Source organism: Pteropus medius, unplaced genomic scaffold (assembly GCF_902729225.1).
Source record: "Pteropus medius unplaced genomic scaffold, Ma_sr-lr_union100, whole genome shotgun sequence".
Lineage (NCBI taxonomy): Eukaryota > Metazoa > Chordata > Mammalia > Chiroptera > Pteropodidae > Pteropus > Pteropus medius.
In genome coordinates, this window is record NW_024340849.1 from 36,780,511 (window position 1) to 36,803,107 (window position 22,597).

At 36.8% G+C, this 22,597-nt stretch overlaps 1 protein-coding gene and 1 pseudogene across 5 annotated transcripts in view; one reads left to right on the top strand and one right to left on the bottom strand.

The window, feature by feature from the left end:
• Nucleotides 1-22,597, top strand: part of ZNF521 (zinc finger protein 521) — a 265,922-nt gene that overhangs the window by 170,534 nt on the left and 72,791 nt on the right. The gene's annotated exons all lie outside the window — the stretch shown is intronic.
• LOC120590314 (uncharacterized) lies at nt 6,336-6,453 on the bottom strand (annotated as a pseudogene).

Genomic DNA, 22,597 nt, shown 5'->3' on the forward strand with positions numbered 1-22,597 from the left:
CACACACACACACACACACACACACACACTACTCCACACTCAACCTATGTTTTGGCAATGCCCCCATACCTGCAACTTAGCCATTCATCAGATCTATTTCTTTTCCACTTTGCAAAATGCTTTTGAGGAGGGATGTGTGTATATGTAACTTTTGGTTAGAGACAGTTTACCTTTGGCCATGAAATGGACACTGTGTGCATGGTGTTACCACAGGCGTTCTGTTCCAATTGCATTGTGTCTTAACAACAAAGCCCCCCGTGAAACTCAATAAAATTACCAATTTCACAGTTGATTTTCTTCCTGCTCTGCTCTGCAGCCCTCACACTCCTGGCCTGTCTCCACACACTGCAGGGGATGGTGTCGGACCAAACCAATAACATGGTGCTAAAAAGGGGCTTGATATAAACCAGACTGATCTTAATTCTAATTATTGTGTCCAGCAACTTTTAAATCTTTGAGCCATCTTTGTCATAAAAATAATGTTATCAATTTATTATGAATTGAACGAAGACCGTTATCTGTGTGGTCGATTGGATCTCACTGTTCTGTTTGATTCAGGCCATAGTTGCATTGCACGGAACATATGTGGATCCATTTTATTTCTCATACTCTGCTGTGTTTTGTCCTCTGATATTATTGACTATGCTAACGTTAGTAATTTAAAATCGATTAAAGTCATATGACCTAAGGTATATAAACCTTGGATCATTGATTAGAAAGCGAGCATTCTAGATCTAATCCAGCTACTAACTAGCTGTGTGATCCTGAATTATAGTCTCTTCTTATTTCTATTTCCCTACTAATAAAATAATAAAATTGAGAAGGGGCAATTGAGAAAAATATACACAAGTGCTATTTTGATCTTTAGATTAATAGTTAAATAGCGAATATATTTTACAGCTCAGGTGAGTCAGATCTCAGCATATTAAACCCTGCAAGGCTTGTTAACTACAAACTAAAAATCTGACCTAATGCCCACTGCAAGATACAGCTTAAAAAACTGAACCTAAATTACTATAAGTATCTTGTTCTGATAGAAATATGACTATAAGTATCTTGTTCTGATAAAAATAGTCACAGAGAAACTTACTTAATTTCGATTTCTACATTTTTTAGGAGCCACATTCAACCCTAAACCTATACTCAAGTTTGATATGGATTTTATTATTGAAGCATCTTTGTCAATCATTTTCACTGCATTCTTATATTAAATAACAGACTGTCTGGTCTGATGGACAAACCCTATTAAACTTGTTTTACAATCTCTAACTTATAGAAAACATTTTAAAATTTATTGGCATACACGAGAAGCTTGTTGAATGGATGACTGATTAATGGACTGAATGAGTGAATGAGTAAACTTAAATGATGAAAATCACAGTGGTTTTATGTGTCACAGAAAAAGAGATCTAGTGATATAAAAGTCCTTTAGAAACATTGCCTTTTGAATTAACATAGAATCCCACATCTCCATACATTATACTAGTATATTTGAAATAACACTTTGCTTTTATGTCCTTCAACCATTATTCTTAACTTAATTTTTTATCTTTAGTTTGATTGAAGCGTATTTTTTTTTGCAGGTCTTCATTTGCAAGAATCTTAGAATGATAGTTATTCTCACATACCAATGTCAAGCCTTTGTCATATCAATTATAACTTCATCAAAGCTATTATTTGTAATATTGAGCATTTGATTTCAAATGGAAGTACAGTTGTTCTCATGATCACTTGTAGAAGAAGAAAAAATTGGTTCAGACTAGCTAAAGGATGGCCCCAGCAACAGAGTTCCTCTTGGGAAAACATGATTTACAGAGATTTAACTTTACTTACATTTACTTTCCTGCAGCCCCACTCCCCCAAGGATTGAGAAGTTTGGACATCCCACAGAAGGCAGCTCCCATGTGTCCAGAAGCTACTGCTTATCATGTTGTGACCTGCCATCCTTGTTTACAAAGTGTTTGGGGAATTTTAGAAGTCAACCTGCTTGTCTGTCTTCTAGGGCTAGAAATCAGAATATTAGTAGCAAAAGGGTTGCAGTGCTCCATTAGTCTGAGAATATCGAACAAATCAGATTTTTTTAGTGCTTCACCTACTCTCTGTACATTATTCAGCTCTTTCCTGCATTAACTCAGGTTACCAGCATGGATTTTCAAAGTTATCGCTTCAGTGTGCAAAATGTACATGCAATCTTTCATTCATTCAGGACATTCTGTGATATTGTAATTTCCAAATCAGCTCACTCTCTTCAAAAAGATTTTAAGTAAAATGAAATCAGGTAGTTTATATCTGTGTTCTCCAATGTATCATTTTAGACTGTGAGCAGTGGGAAGAATTGAAGAAACACACCATTTTATTTATAATCAGTCTTTATCTACAGTATTAGCCATTTCACCACACACCATGAACCTTGAAACTAGCTGCCAAAAACCATTCCTCTCCATTGTGTCCATAAATAGTGACAGTTTCTTTTTCTGGACCCCCACACCAGCTGTCACACTTGATTTCCATGAGATTTTCTATACATTCTTCTCCAATAACTTCAATTGCCTGAGAATGATTTAAAACCCTCTGCATTGAAGAGAAAATGTCCCAAACAAAACTCCCTCGCCAAACACTGTGTGTGTCTGTGTGTGTGTGTGTGTGTGTGAATAAAATTATTAGTTAGCCTGTCTTCCATCAGGTGAACTGAGAAAGAAGGAGACAAAGGGAGTGTGACGCACTATAATACCTCTAGTGTGAGGTGCTCCCGTCACAAGCTTTCATAATGAGTATATTGCATATGACCATGAGTTATCATGACTGTGACCTGCCTCAGGAGGTCCCATGCCACATCTGTATTAACAACTGCATCTGCTTCAGGGTAACCTTATTAGCTTGCCACAGCTGAGCCAGGGGCCTCAGGAGGTATTAGACCAAGTCCCCAGAGAGGCCTGGTACTTCTGCTTTCCCTAAATTCAGCTTGGTGCCCAAAATTTAACATCAGGACCTGCTGAATTTTATTTTGAATTATCTACTATAGTAACTCTAGCAGAAAACAGTATACACACACACACACACACACACTCACACACTCCCCTAAAAATTGGCAACCTCCCCAAATGCCATCTCTAATTCCCATTGTGGCATACGGCTTTCTTGTTTCATATAAAAAGCAGTGGAAATATCAAAAGAATTCTCACCTTGGTTTTTGTTTTTCTTCTCACTATGGGAATATACAAAGTGCTATAAAAAACACAAAACTGAAGAAATGCTTATGTGTGAACTTATCGATGGAAATTTTACTTCCAAACCAGACAGAGTAGTAAATAAAATCCATTTGAATGGAATGATGTCATAAGGAAATCTGGAGTGTGTGTGTAAGTGTGTGTGTGTGTGCTGTGTGCATGTGTGCCTGTGTATAAAAGAATCACAAGTGAGCTTTTGCTCTTGCAACTGAATTCTTAAACAGAGCTCTTTCTTGCCTGTTTCAAATCAGTCGGCAGTGTGGAACTCAGCAAAATGCATATCGTTCATTCATTCATTTATTCATTCATCCTCTGCATAGTTAAAGTGACAGAGAAGCATTAATTCACCTGGGAATAGATCTAGGTCAACACCATAAAGGCAAAATTCCCATAGTGCACTGGTGACTGCCTACTCACCTCCGATGGGCAAAATCTTACCAATTTCATTTTCACGAGTTCTGTATATAATGCCTTGCCAGCCAAGATGGCTGGAATAATACACTACTAAAATAACTATTTGATGGTTCATTCCCATTTTGTCAAACAGAATTCCACTTTGAACTTTAAGAGTGTTCTTGAGGGTGGGTTGTCTGGTGTCCCATGTACCCCTTCATTTTCCCATCTCTAATCCTCCCAGAAAATTTCCTTAAGCGTTTCCTGATACAGTTATGAATGAACAAGTCTATTTTCTTTTGCTATTTTTTAATACTGTTTTTCAGCACTCATTTGTAGAATCCCTTGCATTGAGCTGAGCTTTTTTACCTAAATTGTCTCATTTAATCCTCCAGTATAACCTGGTTATACTGTTATCCTGATTTTATAGCGAGGAGGCCGACAGAGGCCAAGTAACTTTTCCAAACCCAAATAGCTAGCCCTGAGCCTTTCTGAGCGAGTGTAATTTAGTTGACATTGATATGAAATGTCTCCATTGAATGTATTGAACTGGCCTTTTTAAAGACCTTTTATTCTTTCCAGGCCCTGTCAAGGTTCACAGTTTCTCTCTCCCAAGTATTTACTATGTGGACCAAACTATGCTGATTTTTGCACTAACCCACAGAATCGGGGCACACCTAACTCAAATACATCCCCTCGTTATGCACAGATGGCATAGTTACTTAGTTATCAATTTTACAGCCCGACACAGTCCACTTTACCTCTGTGGTCCCTTTCTGTTATTCAGCGTCAGTCGTTCCTCCTCTGTAGAAAGCAACACTCCTGCTTTACACGTTTCCTTGTTTAGATTCTTTCCTAGCCAGTTACAGGAGGAAACACTGTATTTCTATCATTCGATCATGTTTTCCTTTCTCCCCTGTCCTCAGGATATGCCTGGATTCCGAGGTTATCCCAACTTTTGGAAAAATAGCAAATAAGTGTACTCTGAAGGAAATAAAAAGAAAATTGTCATGGAAGAAACTGTTTAGCTCACTTTGTAGAACATACCCTGCCATGCCAAGTGAGCACAGCTTAATGGATAATGATCAGCTTCTCAGTTACCTTTAACCATTTTCTTGTAACCGTATCCTAAAGCCGCTAAAGTAGCAGCATCACTTTACATTTCAGTATAAAGAGGCTCTGGCAAACAGGGGTGACCTGGCAAAACCACTTTTTACAGGCAGATTTGTGACATGCACAGCCTTCGGCCGCATTTTACGTTCTTATTCATCTCCTAAGTTTTACATAGTTGCTTGCTATTCTTTCATTTTTTCTGTTTGGTATTTTCTACTCTTCTTATTTCCTTTCCTTTCTCTTTTTCTGCCCTGTGTTTTTCAACTTCTTAAACGGTTCATGGAGCTTCCATTTTTTCATCTTAGTGGTTTCATACATAATGATGTTCCCTTTTTCTCTGAAGATTTCTTCTCTAATAATCAGAGAATAAAGATACAGAAAAACTATTCTTATTTTTTTCTTTGAATAATCAGTATTTCCGATGATTATGGCCAATTTGGAAAACACAGTAAAATATTTTAAAAAATGAATTACAGCCTCAGCTCTAAGAGCCAAATAATAACATTTTGGTATATATTTTTCAAAATTTTCTTCTTCAGCCTTTTATACAAATATACACATATGTGTATATACCTTAAATATGTACATAATCTTACTATACAATGTAATATAAATGTTTTTTGCTTTTCTTAATGCTATATAATACACAAATTATCATGTCATTATATATTCTTCAAATATATCAAAGATATAATTAACACTTATTAAGGGTGTATTATTTGTCAGTAGTCTTATAAATAAATATATTAATTCATTTAACTAAACTGTAACTATTCTATGAGGTAGGTGCTACCGTATTCCCATTTTATATTTGAGGAAACGAAGAAACTGAAAGATGAAGTTACTTACCCAAGACCACAAAGCTAATAGTTGGCAACATTTGAACTGAGCAGTTTGAGGTCCAGAGATTGTGTTCTAAACCACTGAGATACACTGACACTTTATATGCCTTAATTTGCAAAACAGCCTTTCCTATACTGGTGCTCATCTTTAGTTAAGCAGTGCACTTGGGCAGAGTCTGAGTTGGACATTTTAAATTATTAGCATTATGTTGCTGTTCTAAACAACACTAATGAATATTCTCCATAAAAATGTATCATTACCCCTGATTATCTCCCTTGAATAAATTCTTATGAGTAACAAAGTATGAGAATATTCTCAATACTCTTTTTAAATTAATTAATGAATTAATTATTTTTTAAAAATGTTTATTTATTTTTTATGTGAATTTTCAAATTCTGGTCAGAAAAGATTTACTGATACACACTGTCTTCCACGGTGTATGAGAACATCCATTTTCTCATGCCCTTGACCATACTTAATAATAGGCTTTTTAAAAATAAAGATTTTTAATTTTAAAAACTTCCATCCGATTTGTACCAACAATACCTCATTTTAATTTTCAATTTTTTACTACTAATTGATTACCACTAGTTGATTTTTTTCATCCTTTATTCACCATTCCTATTTTGTATTTTATTTATTTATTTAATCATTCATTCATTCATTCATTCATTCATTTTTAGGCGAGATAACCCTTGGTTGACCTCACAGATCAAAAGGACCTTGTCAGCTTACAATCCCTTATTCTTTTATTTTTTACGCCTACAGCACCTGGTCTTCCTAGGTGGTCTCCCATCCAAGTACTAACCAGGCCCACCCTGCTTAGCTTCCGAGATCAGACAAGATTGGGCTTGTTCAGGGTGGCATGGCTATAGATCCTATTTTGTATTTTAGAGCTTATTCATGCCTTATGTCAGTTAAGAATTAGTATTTTTTTTAATTCACATTTAAGGCAATGTGATATTTGACTTTCAATTTATTATTTTTCTACTTTTTTGCTATTTGTCTTTTTAATGGTGTTTAATACACATATGTTTTTAATTTGTAATTATTTTGAAATGTGCTGTGTACATTTTAAATTGTGATATATATAAAGGACACCAGTCTTTGCAATTATATTCAACAGACGAAGAAAATACTTTTGCTTGAAACGTGAATGTAGACATCATACAGACTTTAAGTCAAGACCTGAATGGATTAAGTCAGGTCCATTCTCTTCACTTAGCTCCTAAGACTTTTTTAAGTACTTCCTCTGTGTGTGTGTGTGTGTGTGTGTGTGCGCACATGTGTGAGTTTTGCATCTCTGCTTTGAAGAGGTAAGGAGCATGAGGAAATGTTTCTTCTTAAATAGAGATCATTGACATGTAGATTTTTATACAGCGAAATCCCCACAATAGAGTGCACGTACATCATGGAAAGGTTATAGGGCTGGTTGTTGATGGGAACTGGATTCTCAGTCTGGCTCTGCCATTCTCACCAAAAGACTTTAAGCAAGTCCATTTCACCTTATTTTTAAAGGGGATTTTCCTACTAGACAATCTCTAATGTCTTTTTCAGTCTAATCTTCTCTGAGTTTATCCAAAAGTACATTCTATCATACTTCTTATATAGATGCCTTTTTAAAAGAAACAGCTTGTTCCACCTTTCCTATACTTGGCAATCTTAATCCATATATGATCTGATCTGGGTTATTTACAAGTGGCTTCATATAAGTAACTATTAATATTATCTCCACTCTCCCATTAAACTTGAGTATTAAAGGGCAGTTAAAATTTCTTCTTCCACTATTTGGGATCACATTGATGCCTTAGCTTATAAGAACTTAATTGATTGATTGATTAAAACTTCTGAAGCCCCCTTTTCCTATTCTGCTCCTCGTACTCTACTTCTACCTTAAGGTTCCTTAGAATCCTCACTCTTTTCTTGGCATCAATTCCCATAACTCAGAGGGAGCATGACTCAGATATACACCTATTTCTGGATGTCTCTGGGGGAAAATCCTTTGTCTACCTTCCATGTCAATTGACCAACTTGTGTAAATCCTGGTGGTTAATTAATGGAGAAATAGCAGTAGTGATTTTTGAACTTGTGTGGAAATCAGCAGCTTCAGGCCACAGTGTGTTTCTAATTTAGTAATTGCTTTAATAGTTTCAGAAATACAGCCTTTTAAAGAAAAGGTCATTTGACTTTAGGACTTTTTCCTAAATGGCTTGAACCAGAATGAAATCATCAATTCTTGCAATCTAGGATACCTTCATTTTGTTAATGGGAATTGACTCTTTGGGCAGAGCAAGTTCAAATTTGGAAAATGCTCACTGTTTTGCAGGGACAACAGAACACAAAACTGGGTGTTTTCTTGTTGCTTCTTTCATCTTGTCCCTGTTTCTATGACTCCTTCTCCCTTTGCCCATCCCTGATTTCTTGGAATCATCGATATTAGAACTGGAAAAGCTCAGGATTATATAAGAGAATTAAAGTGTCTGTGCTCGTTCTGTTGTGTTCTATTGTGATGGGTGAGACTTTGTCACTTCCTTTAGAACTGTGCAAAGGCACGTTGGGGAGGAGAAGGAGGACAAGTGAAATGGGTTATGGGACAAAGGGGAAAAAATGCAATCCCGCTAAAGCCTTTGAAGTGTTAGACGGATCCATCTGCCTGTTTGAGTCTGAGGCTGAATCCCTTTTTAAAATGCATCAAATGTTTGAGTGTGAAGTTCGCTCCTGACAGCATCTGTGATTCTCTGTGGAGACATCCGCACCGCAGTTTCCCAGACGCTGTCTGTATTCACACGAGAAGGGTTTGATCCAAAGGCCTAGCCGGAGTGGGACCATGTGGAGTTGAAGTAGACAGGTCGTTTCAGCAAGGTCCTGTGAAGTCTCAGCAGCCAGGCCCCATAAAATCAGAGTGGGAAGAGCTTTAGGCTTTTAATTCCAACCTGAAGCCATGTTGCCAAAGCTTCTCATTATCCTGGATACCAGAACATAACAGAAAAGGGGGCAGGGCCAAGCAGGCTTCTTTATGACTTCATAAATACTGTTGTGAGGGAATTTTTATAAATAGTGGAGGAAGTAAAATTTTAATCTAAAAGCACAGATTTTTATTAGAGAATTGTGACAGTAAGATTTCCATCTACATGACACAGTGAATTACTTAAAATATTAGCGTGGCTCAATTGCAGCTTGAAATCTTAGCTGACCAAATTCTCCACATTGACAGCATCAAGATATACATAGTAATTTCACTACATGGACCAAAATGTGTTTATTATTAAACACAGTCATCAGCACCTTTTAAAAAATTCACATTTTAAACTGTAAGCACCTTTGGTCTTAACTGACTGCTTTGCCATTTGTAGGTAATTATTTTTTAAAAGATCTCATAGTTTGTGTTAAAAGATAGATACCTACACATTCTTAAGTGTTTGGAGGTATTTTGATCAGATTTCAGTAACAGTTACTTCTAGCAGGGTTATCTCAGTGACTCTTGTAAAAGAGTAGTAACCTTAACTTTTCAATTTAACCTCATCTCTGGTAATTATGCTATTTTTACTAATGCGAACAAAGTATTAAAAATAGACAAGGGCTACATTTAAGAGTAGAAAAAAGAGTTTGAATACACTACTCATGAAATTAAATCTGTAGCAGTTCTTAGACCTTACGTGTAAAACTTGAAGATGAATTTAGGCAGAGAACAGTTTTCCGTTAAAAGGCATTCTTCTGCTTATCATAACATAAGATGATAATTTTTCAGGCTCTCATTAGTAGCAGATTTAAAAGTCTTTTTTTAAGTTAAATTTTCTCTAGCAGTAAAAACATACTCTTGGTAATTGGTTGGGCACTTAGGGAGGGGCATTGAGTTTGGGGATCACTAGAGTACAGTTTTCTAAATTGCCTTTAAAGTGCACGAAATAAATGCCTAAACATAGGGCTCTGTGATCTTCCACATGGCTAGTGCGTAAAAACTGTGTAGAAAGATTCCACAGTATGGATTCATAAAAATAGTACTTTTGAATCATTACCCTTTAAAACTCTGGGAGAGCTCTGTAGGCACTGGAATAGTATCTCAGTGTTTACGCTCTCTTGTGTAAGAAATAACCCTTAGGAGCCAACCTCAAGAGCGTAAGATCTGCTGACCCTTATCCCACAAGAAAGGACTTTGCTTAAGTCTTCAGTTTATAAACAATCATTTTTTGTTTGTGCAGTATGAGTCCCTACATAAAACCCTCTCTTACTGCACCTGACAGTCTTGGCTTATTTGTGGGGGCTTTTCTAATATTTAAACCTAAGTTCTGTACTAGTTTATCATGTGTGCACTATGAAAGCTAGCTCTGAATTTTGAATAGTCTACTTGCCTGAACAGAAAACTCTGATTAAACTTCTACGCATATGCCTGCCTGACTCTCTCCTACCCCGTTGCTCACTGAGCCCTAAGGAAGCACAGGTGGAGGAAAAGACTTGGAAGAACCTATAAAAGTTTAGTGCAGCCTGCCAGCTGAACACCTAAAGACTCAATACTTCCCAAAAGAGCCTGGTCCAGTGTTTGAAGTTCTACTTAAAGACTGAATCATTCAGTCATTCACTTATTTACTCAACAAAGTTATTTAAATATTGAGTAAATGAGATACAGAGATAAAATAGAACGTTACCTTTCCTCAAGGTAATAATAATAGTTATAATATAAATCATTGAAATGTACAAAATCACAAGGTATTATGCAAAGACAGAGAAGTGACTGCATGGGCATGCCTGAGAGGGTCAAGGAAAGCTTTGTAAAAGAAACTTCTGAGCAGAATCTTGAATAATGAGTACAGGTTCCCCTAGGAAGTCCAGGGGAATAGAGTATTTATTCAGAGAGAAGAGTATGTCTAAAGCATGGAGTTAAAAGACTAAGGGAGATACTAGATCATCAAAGACCCTCTTTCCAAGGCAAGGTAGTTGAGTTTTATTATGAGGACAGTGGAGAGTTTCCAAGAGATTTTAACCAGGAGACAACATAGTAAGACCTGGAACAAAGTAGAGAATGGGATTAAAAGGGTGAGACACCACATGCAGGGAAATGTAAATAGCCCAAGAGATTTAGGAGAGGGTCAGAACGAAGACTATGGCAATAGAAATGGGAAAGCAATGAAACTCAGAAATATTCAGAAGTTACGACTCAGCAGGTATGGGAGATGAAGGAGTCTCAAGATGCTCTAAACCTGTCTCTGAAGTTTCCATCCACTAGTCCACATAGAGAAAAACAAATTCTTCTACAATGATAAAGTCTTTGTATATTTTACTGCAGCCGACATGCCTCTTTTCTTGATTCTCTTCCAAGATCAACATCCACTAGTTCCTTCAAACTCTACTCATATGTCGTGGTTTCAAAACCATCATCACCTCTCCTCTGAGTTTGTTCTCTAGCCTGTGCTCATTCATTCCTCATCTGGTTTATGCCAGGAACTCTGTCACTGATTGAAAATGGCAAGATACGCTGAGTATATCTCAGATTGCTCTTGGTCAGTAGGTAAAAGGTAAAATATCAATAATCACATGCTCACCATTATAAAGGTTTTAATGGAAGTGTCTGCAGAGGCCTGGTTCTCAGCATTTTCTCTGGTCAGAACATAGCTGATATCTGTGACTTACACCATCAGTTACCATGGCTCACCCAGGTCGCACTGAGTCTCATGGGTACCATTGACTCATCTTTCATCATAGACTATCACCATGGATGTGAGTACCCAGGACTGGGGCATATCTTCCCTTCATCTACTTGCCCCCAACTCCTTGAGAATCAGCCAGGCAAAGGATGCAGTGAGAATGATATACAAAAGCAATCAAGTTCTCAGTAGAAGTGATGCTTTATGGGAATTTACTTAGTGATGTGTAGATGGAACATATGGGAGGTTGGCGTGCTAAGGGGTGCACCAAGAGAGAAGACTAGTTCTTTCACCTATCCCAGCCCTTGGGCTGGTTTAAACATCAATCACTATAGAAGCCTATATTAGCAATAAAACGTAGACTTCCTTTAATAAAATTATTGCTTTTGTAGATATTTTATAATGATAATTATGAATTAGGAAAGAACGTTAACCTTATATTGACTTGTTATCTGGTTATCAGAGAAGATTTACATGTGTTCTTACCATTTGATCCTCCTAGTAATTCTATGATGAAAAAATCATGTTGTACCCACCCCACAACACACACAGCCTTCCTCTTTGGCTGGCCTAGCCATCACATCATGGAGGTTCCATGGTAGCACCAATCCTTGCCTTCCAGTTACATGGAGGGTCTGCGTCCTCTCTTAGGTTCATCAGCCAAGCGGACAAATACCTGTGTCTTACAGTTTAATCTGTTTCCTGGGGACCAGAGAGTACACTACATTTGAACACGTGGACTACATTTGAACACTTTTTACCTTAGAATATAAATTGTTTTAGTGGCTTGATGAAGAAGAAAAGAAGAGTTCTTTCAAATTAGGAAGATGTGATAGATGCTATTCTTCTGTACATTTGTATAATGCTCCAAGTTCATTCAAGTAAGCACGCTGAAAAAGGGCACAGCAGAAGCTGGTACTTATATAAATAATGAATTTGTTGTTTTATTTATGGCATCAAGCTCTTAGATTTGCTGAGGGATAGTAGTCTTAAATAATTGTATCTTTTATGCATCTCTGATGTTAAACATTAAAATACTGTGTCCTTTCAATTTCTCCTTGATCCCTAATTTATGACAAAGGAACAAGATTTTTTAATTCACGTGTTCTTAAAAACAATCCTTCATTGACCAAAATTTATAACTCAAAGAAAATCATTATCTTACAGTTTCAGAGCAGATATAGCTTCCTTTGATAGTATAGGTTAAAGGTGTCTGGAAAAAAACTGAATATTTTGCTGAAGGGATTTTTAATTTCTCATAAAGACTTTTCCATTGACCTACTCTGTTTCCAGAATATTTTTATTTAAAAGAAAATAAGGAAGGAAAGGGTGGAGAGGAAGAGGAAGGAGGGAGAGAAAAGAACAGAAGAGAAACTTCATTTCTTTGAAAAATCTGTAGACCTCAATGAACATAAAACAGATGGCAGACATGAATGAATTGTGACCAAAAGCTCTGAACTTCATCCCAATTCTAGACCACAGGAATATCCATTCCCTGGTGAGCCTCCTATCTGTATTCAATCAGGATAACTAAGAAGGACATAAATAGTCCTGTGCAAATAATTATGTTGGGTCCATTTATGCCTCACATTCATATATGCCTGCCTAATTGAATCGAGTGTTTAATCCCAGGATTCATTATCTATTTCCCTATCTAAGTCTTTTTTCCCATTTATATTTAGCACCCAGCTGTCCCCTCCTCCAAATGGTCAACTGTAGTCCCGTAAAAGTCTTGAGATTGGCCTCCCGAACCCTAGCTTTGTGCAGCAATATTCTCAGTAGGGGGCAGCTGGATCTTGGTGTGTCCCTGGTACTGGCTTAGAATTGTTAAAGAGAGCAAGCTGCATGGAGATGGGGGAATGGAACTCAGCCCTTCCTAGCAGATATTCCAGGTAGAGCCAGGTAGGCTGCTCAAGTCAGGACAGGGCACCACTGCCTTTTGTAGTAATAGTCAGAATAAAGCAATGAAAAGATCAGTTAAAATGCTTGCTGGAAGTTATTGATAGAAAAATTCTTTTTCTGCACGAAAGATTATAAACAGAGTGTTATCTAAAGATGGATTTGTTTTAATTTGGCATTGATGTATTTGATACCTGGTAGGATCAAAGAAAACAGAATCAAAGGCAGAAATACAAGCAGCCCTGCTTCTCTGAATATAGGCCTCTTTTATAGATATAAAATCTCAGGACTAGAGTGCTCAAATTTATTTGTACTGATGTTTGTTTAAAGATCAATATTAAATAAATTGGTCTGGAAGCTATAGTCATAAAGCAGCTGTCGAACTAATGTAATCCCACAATGCCATTTTGTCTACTGCATGAAACCTGGTTAACTGTGTACTTCTAATAATGTGTGGAAATCTGCTGAAAAAGAAAATAGCTGAACTGGATTTTCTGAACTTGGACTAAATTGCAATTGAATGTGAGGGAAATTTAAATATATATATATATATATATATATATATATATATATATATATATATATATATATAACTGCACATATATTTGGTCCCTTTCAGGCTGATACTTGATTGATTTTCATGGCCAAGTATCAAGGGTTCTACTAACCCACGACTTTCTTCTACAATATGTAAAAATGCCTCTTTAGACAATGTTATTAAACCTTAATATAAAAGATAAATCTCAAGACCCTTGTTTTCACTTGTTTTGTTAATTGTTGATGTTATTGCTGTGTTCGCTCTTATTGTTGGCATTTGTCGGTTGTTTGGCATATGTTGATTGCTGACTTTGCAGTTGTCTTGTTAACTGTGCACTGGTATGTATTGGTATCTTTAAAAATCTCAGATTTTAGAATATTTGCCCTGCTCTGTATTCTCTAAAGATTCAGAAAGGAGAAAACCAAAGCAGAAAGAATTATGGTTATGTATCTTATACATGATGTGTAGGTAATCTTTGAGCATCTAGTTTTGTTTTGTTTTTCACTTATAAACACATAAGATATGGCTCCTGCCATCAGGAGTATAGACTCCGGTTGCAAGTCGGGGACGGGACATAAATATACAGAGATGATCACAACATAATGTAACATGGATAAAAAGTCATATGAGAAGGATAAATTTTAGAGACTCTAAGAATAGTACTATATTATATCACTGAGTCAGCAAAGGGGAAAGAGGACTTGAACTGGGCTTTGATCTACCCAATTTTTTTGGTTAGAGAAAGGAGAACTAGAGAATGACATGGTGTAAAAAGTATTAGTTATGATTAAACTAGCAAAGTAGCAAGGGTTATAAAAGTGAAAGTTGGTTGTTTAATAAAGGTGTTTTTTATAAAACCACATAATAAAGTGACAAATTGTTTTTTTCCGAAGAAACCAAAATCAAGGTATAAAATATGCCCATATTTCATATATTTCTCCTTCTATATTTTTTCTAGTTTTCTGTAGAACTTCCTGCCTATTTTCTTTTTATCTAAATGCTTTTTATATCTCCTGGCCCTAAAGGACGCCTAGAAGGGCATTTTCACGAATGACTTATATGACAACTGTGAGAATTAAGCAACTTTTTTTTTCCCCTGGAGTCACTTATTGTTCATAGCTTGCTTGGGAGGGTTGGAGAACATGGTGATTAGGGAAATCGGCACTGGAGTCAGATGATGAGTATAAATCCAAGCCTCTCTGCTTGCCAGCTGTGTGACCTGGAGCAAGTTACTGAACCTCTCAAAGACTCAATATCCTAATTCACAAAGTGGGAATAATAGTAGTAGCTAACTGACAGGGTTATTTTAAGGGGGAAAAAAACCATTTACCATCAGGACTGGTACTCAGTTAAGACTTTGTAAATGAGAACTATTGTAATCATCTCCCTTTCTAAAAAGTTTCTCCATGTTGTTATATCTTGAAATGTTTCATTTCTACTTTCCGTTTCTGTCCATAGCAGCAAATGGTATGTAAACTGTACAGTTTTCAGAAGAACTGTAGAATTTTCAGAAGATTAAACATTAGAAAGGAATAACATGGACCATGTTATTAATCTGAAAAAGTTAAATCCAACCTATGGGGAAGCTAGACTTTACAGTGCTATTTGTGTTTCTGAAATCTCTGAGAGTGAGTTTTAAATAGTTGTAAATGTAGGAAAGCATTTACTCTTTTAAATTTTTAAACCAAGAACTCCTTAAACTCTTTGTCCTTTCTCAAAAAGAGGCTGTTGAGGATTACAGTATTGGAAGTCAGGATTTGTCATTTGGGCCATTTATGCTCAGTGACTGATTCAAGCTTAAGTCAAGTGGAATTTGTCTCTTAAGCACTTCTACCATTTAAATATGAGTGAAGTGACATCTAATACCAGGGAGAAGAGGTTTGTTTTTGTTTTTGCTTTTTGTTGTTGTTATACTTTTACCATAAGCTTTGCTCACTATACAGGTTTAAAAATTGTAGATTGATAATACCAAAGAGACCTAGAAACATCTTCTCTGTTTTAAAAATCTTAACCCTGAGGAATTCAGGACTCATTCTTTCAATAATATTGATGTAAGTATTTGGGTAGATTCATGGGCGCCAATAAGAGGAGGGAGACGTGGCAAAGTGAGACTGATATTTCTCTTAAAGGAGAGCTGGTTTTGTATGGTTAAGAAAAAGCATAATGGACAATGGCCAAAGAAGCCCTGCATGATATTGAAGCTTCAGTCTTATTACAAAAGTCAGGGTTAGCTTCAAGCACAGTGTGGAAAACTATGTCCACGACCAGGGCTACAGAGATAGGATTTTTCAGCATGAAAGGGTGCAATCTTGGAGGAGTTCCACAAACAATCGTCTGCAGCCAGCAGATCTCTTGCATGCTGGTGTACTTACTTACATACGTGGGTCACACAAAGGGGAGAATGGAGCTCTTTGTTCCATGTCTGTGGGATAACTGGGTTTTGTATGATATAAACGGGGACTCAGCACTGCAGTGGATATTTTCTTGGGCAGTGTGTAGGGACAATAGATCTTTAGCCTTTATCTTAAGAAGAATTCTAAAATGACTCTTTCCTCCTGTGTTTTCTTGTTAATCAAAGGCTAACTTTAAATTTTGAAGATGTTTTCATTTGAATAGTTTCAATAAATATCCGCTTTCCTCAACTTCAAGTGTTTCAGCTTTGCCTTCTTTGATTTATTTTTCCCCTTGAAAGCCTTAATCATGGGTAGCTAGGTAGCAAAGAGTTGCATTTCTTCTTACCTGGGTTTCTTCTATCACTCCAGAATGTTTTAAATATCCAAAAGTGATTTTAGTTAGCATTTTGATGTAACATCTTTAAAGATACATCTGTGTGTATCTAGTTTGTATATTTCTACTTTCTTTAATAAAGATATAAAACTTAAAATGGTGGCTGATTGTACTGAATTATTACTCTAAGATAGATTCATCAAATCTCCCAGCTGTATAAGACAGGGCTTACTAATGAAGTTCCCTATCAAAAAGAAAAGCCTAATTTTGATTTGGCTTAGGTAATGAACTTCTTTTTCCTGGTGTGATTATCTGCATGGGGTGGCTAAAAGAGTAGCAAGAGAGAGAGCGCTCACAGAAGCATTATGCAAAATGTCTTTTGTCTCTTTTTGCTGGGATATATTAAATTTTCAATGTAGTCTATGTAATATAAAATTATGATAATGACTTTTGGCCCACTGTGAAGGCAGCTTGCTGGTCCTGAGCATGTGTGTCTGGCTTGAGCACTAGGATACACTGTGGGAGTTGCCTTTTCTATTAACAAACCTCTAGATACCTAATGATGAATTTTCTTTCACCAAATGTTCTCCTTTTGTCTAAAATACAAGCATTTTCTAAATTGCTTTTGAGAAAAACAAGAGAGGCAGAGAGGTCTATGGTACTAACAAGGGATATTGAAACAAAGCAAGGGATTCAGTTAGCATCCTTCTTGTAATTATAAACCAGCCAAAAGGTGGTTTCATGTACTAGTGAAAATATTTACCATCTTATTGGTATAACTGATTGCATCACTTAGTAAAAGGACAAATTGAACAATTGCTTCATAAAATGTTTCTATTTTTTCCTGCCATGTGAAATTCAGTGGTTGAATTTATTATAGAGAGTTGTAGAAACTTTCAGTATCTATCGGTCCTTCCCATTGGGGGCAGAAAATATTTCTTTTCCTTTTTTTAAGTTCTTAAATAATAAAAATATATAAAATAATAGAAATTTCAGTTTTTTGTTATTTAGCAAGTTATCTTAAAACTTTTTAAAGAAATTTTTAAAAACTATGTATTTCATGTTACTTTTAATTTCGAAATGCGGGTACTTATAAGTAATAATGAAGGTTACTCTTCATATAGTCACCACTGAAGGCTATCAACTTATTCTAAACAACACTGATTTTAATTGTTTTGATTTAATTGTCCTCGAAGTCAGTTTACAAGAAACACAAGAAAATCCATCTCATTACCTTATAGTCATCTCAAACACAAGAAAATCCATCTCATTACCTTATCTTTTCTTGATTTTTCATCTCTTTATTCCTGAAGGCAAAAATATCTTCCTGAAAAACAAGACTCTGGCTTCTTGGTAGTTATGACTGACTTCATCTTTTATTATCAACTTGACATGATAATAAATTTGTTTAGGATTTCATTGTTATTAGGGAAGTTTCTGTGATGTCACAAAGCATAGATATGATATTTGATAGAAAACTAGCTTTGGGGAAAAACCTACTCTGTAAGTGTTGGAAATGCTGAAAGACGAGGACCCAAAGTGTGGAAAATATAATGTAGAGTATGTGTTGACACTAAATCTGTCATTTCAAAGTTTTGTGAGACATCAGTGCTTATTAGGCTCTCTAGTCATGATAGTTTGTGTCAAGGGAAGGTCAATACCAAGTATATTTGCATATCTATTGATAACAATGTGAACGTCTTTAACAGGTGTAATTTTGTTTGTAGGCAGATTAATAACTTTGAAACTAAATTACCATAACCTATTAGAATAGTTAATTAGAATTGCTTTTAAAAACTAAACTAAAGGACACATGTGAAATAGGAATCTCTTAAGTAATTGTCTCCTGAATTTTATGTCTGGAATTAATAGAAGCTATTGCAAAATAAGAGTTAAAGAATGCTTCTACCTTTCTTAGATACTAAAAACTTATATATAATTTGTAAAAGAAAAGCTACTGTAAAATATCTATGAAAATCTAGGAAACAACCCACATATCCATGCATTAGTTAAAATAGATGGCAGTTTTGTGATCAATTACCTCTATTTTTTTCTTTCTTCTGGGTCTTGCTGTCTCAAGGTTCCAGTCTAAGACTTGCAAGCCACATCTGTTCCATGAGAGCATTGTGCTCCTTGTCTGCAAAAAAGAAGTCCCCGAACCTCTTGAGGTAGGCAGTGAGGAAAGAAGGATTAAGAATTAAGTCATGTATTAGTTAGCTATTATTCCATTGAAGGCTGCCAATAATGAGGCCAGTTCCAATGACTTTATTTCAATCAGTTTTACTTGGAGATGAGAAATATTTTCTGAGTTTGGACACCGCTGTGGCAATTACTTGATTTTTTTTTTTTTTTAATTAATTTAAAAAATCAGTAGTAATGTGTCTGAATAACCTAGGTGCTGTGCCTGGTGAGTTCCTGTGGTTGGGAATAGCCAGAGATGGATGAGAAGACTTGAAAGATCTAGGAAATTAGGTTGGTAAAGTCAGAACCATGTCAGTCTGGTTTATTTGATGAGGTGCTATGCCTGTGTGACTGCTCTGCTCCTGTAGCCAAAAGAAAAAAAAAAGATCCTTTTTGGTCTAAGCTCATTCTTCCATATGTTCTCTTTCTGGTGTTATGAGGGAGGATGATGGAAGCAGCCCTTTAGGAAAAATGCTTAGTGTTTTAAGCAACACAAGATGATGTTTGCCTAATAGAAGGACAGTTCTTGGCAGCAAATTTCTATGTTTTTGCCCTTAATTTTGTGTCTGTATTTTATCAGCTAAGCCAGACAGGCGCAAATGAGCAAAAACTTCCTAGCACATGGAATGCTGGAAAGTTACACTGGTCACCTACAGTCAGTGGTGATATTGTTTTAGAGAGGGTCATGGCACTATAATTGGAAAACGAGGGCTTATTTTATTTATATTCATTAGAATCTATTGCTGAAAAATCTGAGCACAGAGTAATCATTTACAGATAACCAGAGAGGCAGAGAGGCTTTAAATTAAACGCACCCTAACCTATGGACAATAAACACTCTCCTGGAAGCTGACCAGAAAATCCCAAGTCAGATGACCAGTAAACTCTGAGCCTTTGCAGACTACAAAGAGTGTAAATCCTGCAGTAGAGGTACACACAGGGTTCAGTCTCTGCCAAAGGGCAGTAAGTCATTTGCTTCATAGTGTCTTGCCAAATCGAAGGCTTTTCTTTAGTCGTGGAGCCAGTGAGGGGACCCTTGGACAGGATTTCAGTTTTCTGTGCCCTCAGGGAAAATGGCTCCCAGGGGATTTCCTAACTTTGAAGGAATATTTCATTTCCCAAGATCTTGCAAAGCACACAGATGGCGTTCTGTTAAAAAGCGTTGCATTTTCTAGCATAGTTTGGCAAGCACCACAATGTCTTTTGTGCTCTTCAAACATAAACACCAAACTTTTTCCTTAAGTCTTTTTGTGACGCAAACATGCAATTTTTCATTTACTAGTCAGAGGGTGCTGAGAACGAAATTCTTCAACTCCAATCAAAACATTTATCCAAAGAAGCTTAGGCTGCCATTTCAATATAATGTTATTGTGGTCACCAAGAGCTCGTACCCATTTAATTGCTGGAAGCACATGTCATTGTCAAGCTTTCAATTTTCTTTTCTTTTGATCTGCTTCTTAAGAGGAATCGGGTCAAGGCAAGGTTCAGTTTATTGGGCTCCTTTGAAGATTTTCTGGAGAAGCAAGAGTGCCTTTGCATTTGATTTAGTTCATCTCACTGGGTAAACATCTGAATTTCTGCTTTTTCTCACTTAGCTTAACTCTGAAGTAGTAATTGAGTCTATTTTAAAGCACAATGTTTGAAACAGGTCTTCAGTTTTACTTCCACGTGTGTGCATCTGTGTGTATATCAAGGGTAATTTTCTCCTACGAATCTTGGCATCACGCAGTAGCATGTGAACTTTGTTTCCTACACTAAAATGTCTTTAGGAATATAGCAGAGTCGATAAAAATGCCCTCCCACCCCTTTTTCCTTGTTGGGAGCTCTATCTTAAAGGAATCATTTGTTATTCTTATCAAAATGGCACTAGCCTTCTCCTCTCTGTCTCCCCATGTGTTGAAAAATGTAGCCATTATTATCTCCCCCAGTTTTATGCATCTTCCAGATGATTTAACTGAACTGATGCTATGGAGGATATGCTGACTGGCACTTTTCCCATGCTTAATGTGTTAACAAAAGCCAATGGTGTCAGTTTTAACAGTTTTAGCTAAATTCCCACGACACTCTTAACAAACGCTGAAACCTCTGCCACGTCTTACCCTGACAGATTCCCTGCCGTCACTGCACACTTAAAATAAATGTCATCCCCAATCAAAAAGTTCACATTTGCTCTGACAATATAATTTGTTACTTTGTTCCTGCTTTATCTCTTTCTTTGGCACAGCCGTCTTAGCCGAGAGATGTTACTTTCCTTCATATTGGCTGCTATCCTTTTTGTTCTTCCAAGTATCAGGGTGGGATCAGAAAGGGAAGTTAAGAAGAGACTGCCTTTTCATTTCATTCCAGAACAGATAGAAATTTGGACTGTATGATTTGATGAAGCAAATAAGATGTAAGTTATGAGCTGATACCATAGTCACTCAAAGTCACCCAAAACTAGGTCACCCAAAGACCTAGTTTTGCTTAGCCAAAGCACTTGTAAGTGGAAAGAAAAGAAACATGGTCACATAGAAAAATCTTGGACTCTGGAGCACACCCAGGCTAGAGTATTGACTCTCTGTGTAATAGGCAAGTCATGTAACATTTCTGGCCTCAGTTATCTCATCTGAGAAAGGGGTGTGTGAAGACCAAATGAAGTAAGACCAGTAACTAAAGCACTCAGAAAACGGTAGTTCTGCCTCCATTTTTCTCATGCCTCCATTTTTCCCAAAGGTTCTGGACTGTATGACACTGTATTCTATGGGACAGCTTCCCCATGTTGACTTTTTGTGCATAGCCTTTTGCCAGATTACTTTGCTCTTAAGGACTACTGGTCTTTTTTATATTTCTGGCTTGGTGGAGGCACGTGGAATGCTCACTTAAGAACCCAGATAGTCATACAGATTCCTCCTGGGAGAGAAGGGAGATATATTCAGAAAAATATACAGCCAAAACCCAACCATATTGTACACTGTACTTCCTTGCCTGACTGAAAAGGGCTCTCTAGTGCCTTTCGGCCAGTTAGATGGCCAGGCAATGTGGACTAGTGGATACTATGCGAGAGGAGGCCAGTCTCTTGCCACCAACTTTCTACATGGACATGAAGTCAAGTCAGTTCTCTTTTTTCAACCTCAGTTCCTCACTTACTTGTTATGTTAATCAAGGCATTGAATAAAATTATCTTTAAGGCCCTTTTGGACAAAATTCTTATAATTTCAAAGTATGGAAGCTCTTTCACACACAACTATTATTCTTTCATCAAACATTTTTCGTTCATTAGCTTACAGACAGTCCTCAGACTTCTAAGCTAATGCTTTATCTATGCAGTCAGCTCCTTTACTCCTGCTTTTCCTATGCTCTCCCCTCCCCACCCCCACCCTCTACTTTTTCTCAGAGAATAAGAGAGGTGGCTTTCACAGCAGCTGGTTAATTTCCCTGGTTTCACACTACTGTTTAATGATCCGTTTCTCGTGTGCCACCTCTCTCATCTACTGAAAGATAGGTACAAAGTGTACCTATAAAAATTAGAATATGACCCAGGGTTATCTTTTTCTTTTCAGATTTTGAACCTCGAAATAACTTTCTAATGTTTATTTTCCTTCACAAATTCTTTGGAACGTGTTGAGGTCTCCGACGCCCTATGTTTGTAGATGCTGACAGAGTAGATATCTTTAATGCACTCAGTTGTTTTCAGAGCAGAGATGAATCCCTGAGAGGTATCATCCCCCCAGCTGGACCATCACATGAACCACGTGAGAAAGGCTAGGACACTGTTACCTTGGCCTCTCCGGAAGTCCCTGACACTGTTTTGTGTCTGATTCTAGCAGTAGAGCCCTCCACCAGTGGATAAGGATGTCTGTGTAGAAAAATGGCCTGAGAAATTGATCAGTTGTAAAATGGAGTCGCTAAACAAGGGCTCATGGAAAGGAGAATCCTGAACACTTCCATTAATGGAAAAGGATTTTTTATGCTTTTAGTGAAACAGTGCTGTGTAAAGAAAAATGGGCTTGGGGTCAGATGTCCTCAGGATCGAGCCACTTTGCCACTTATAATGAACA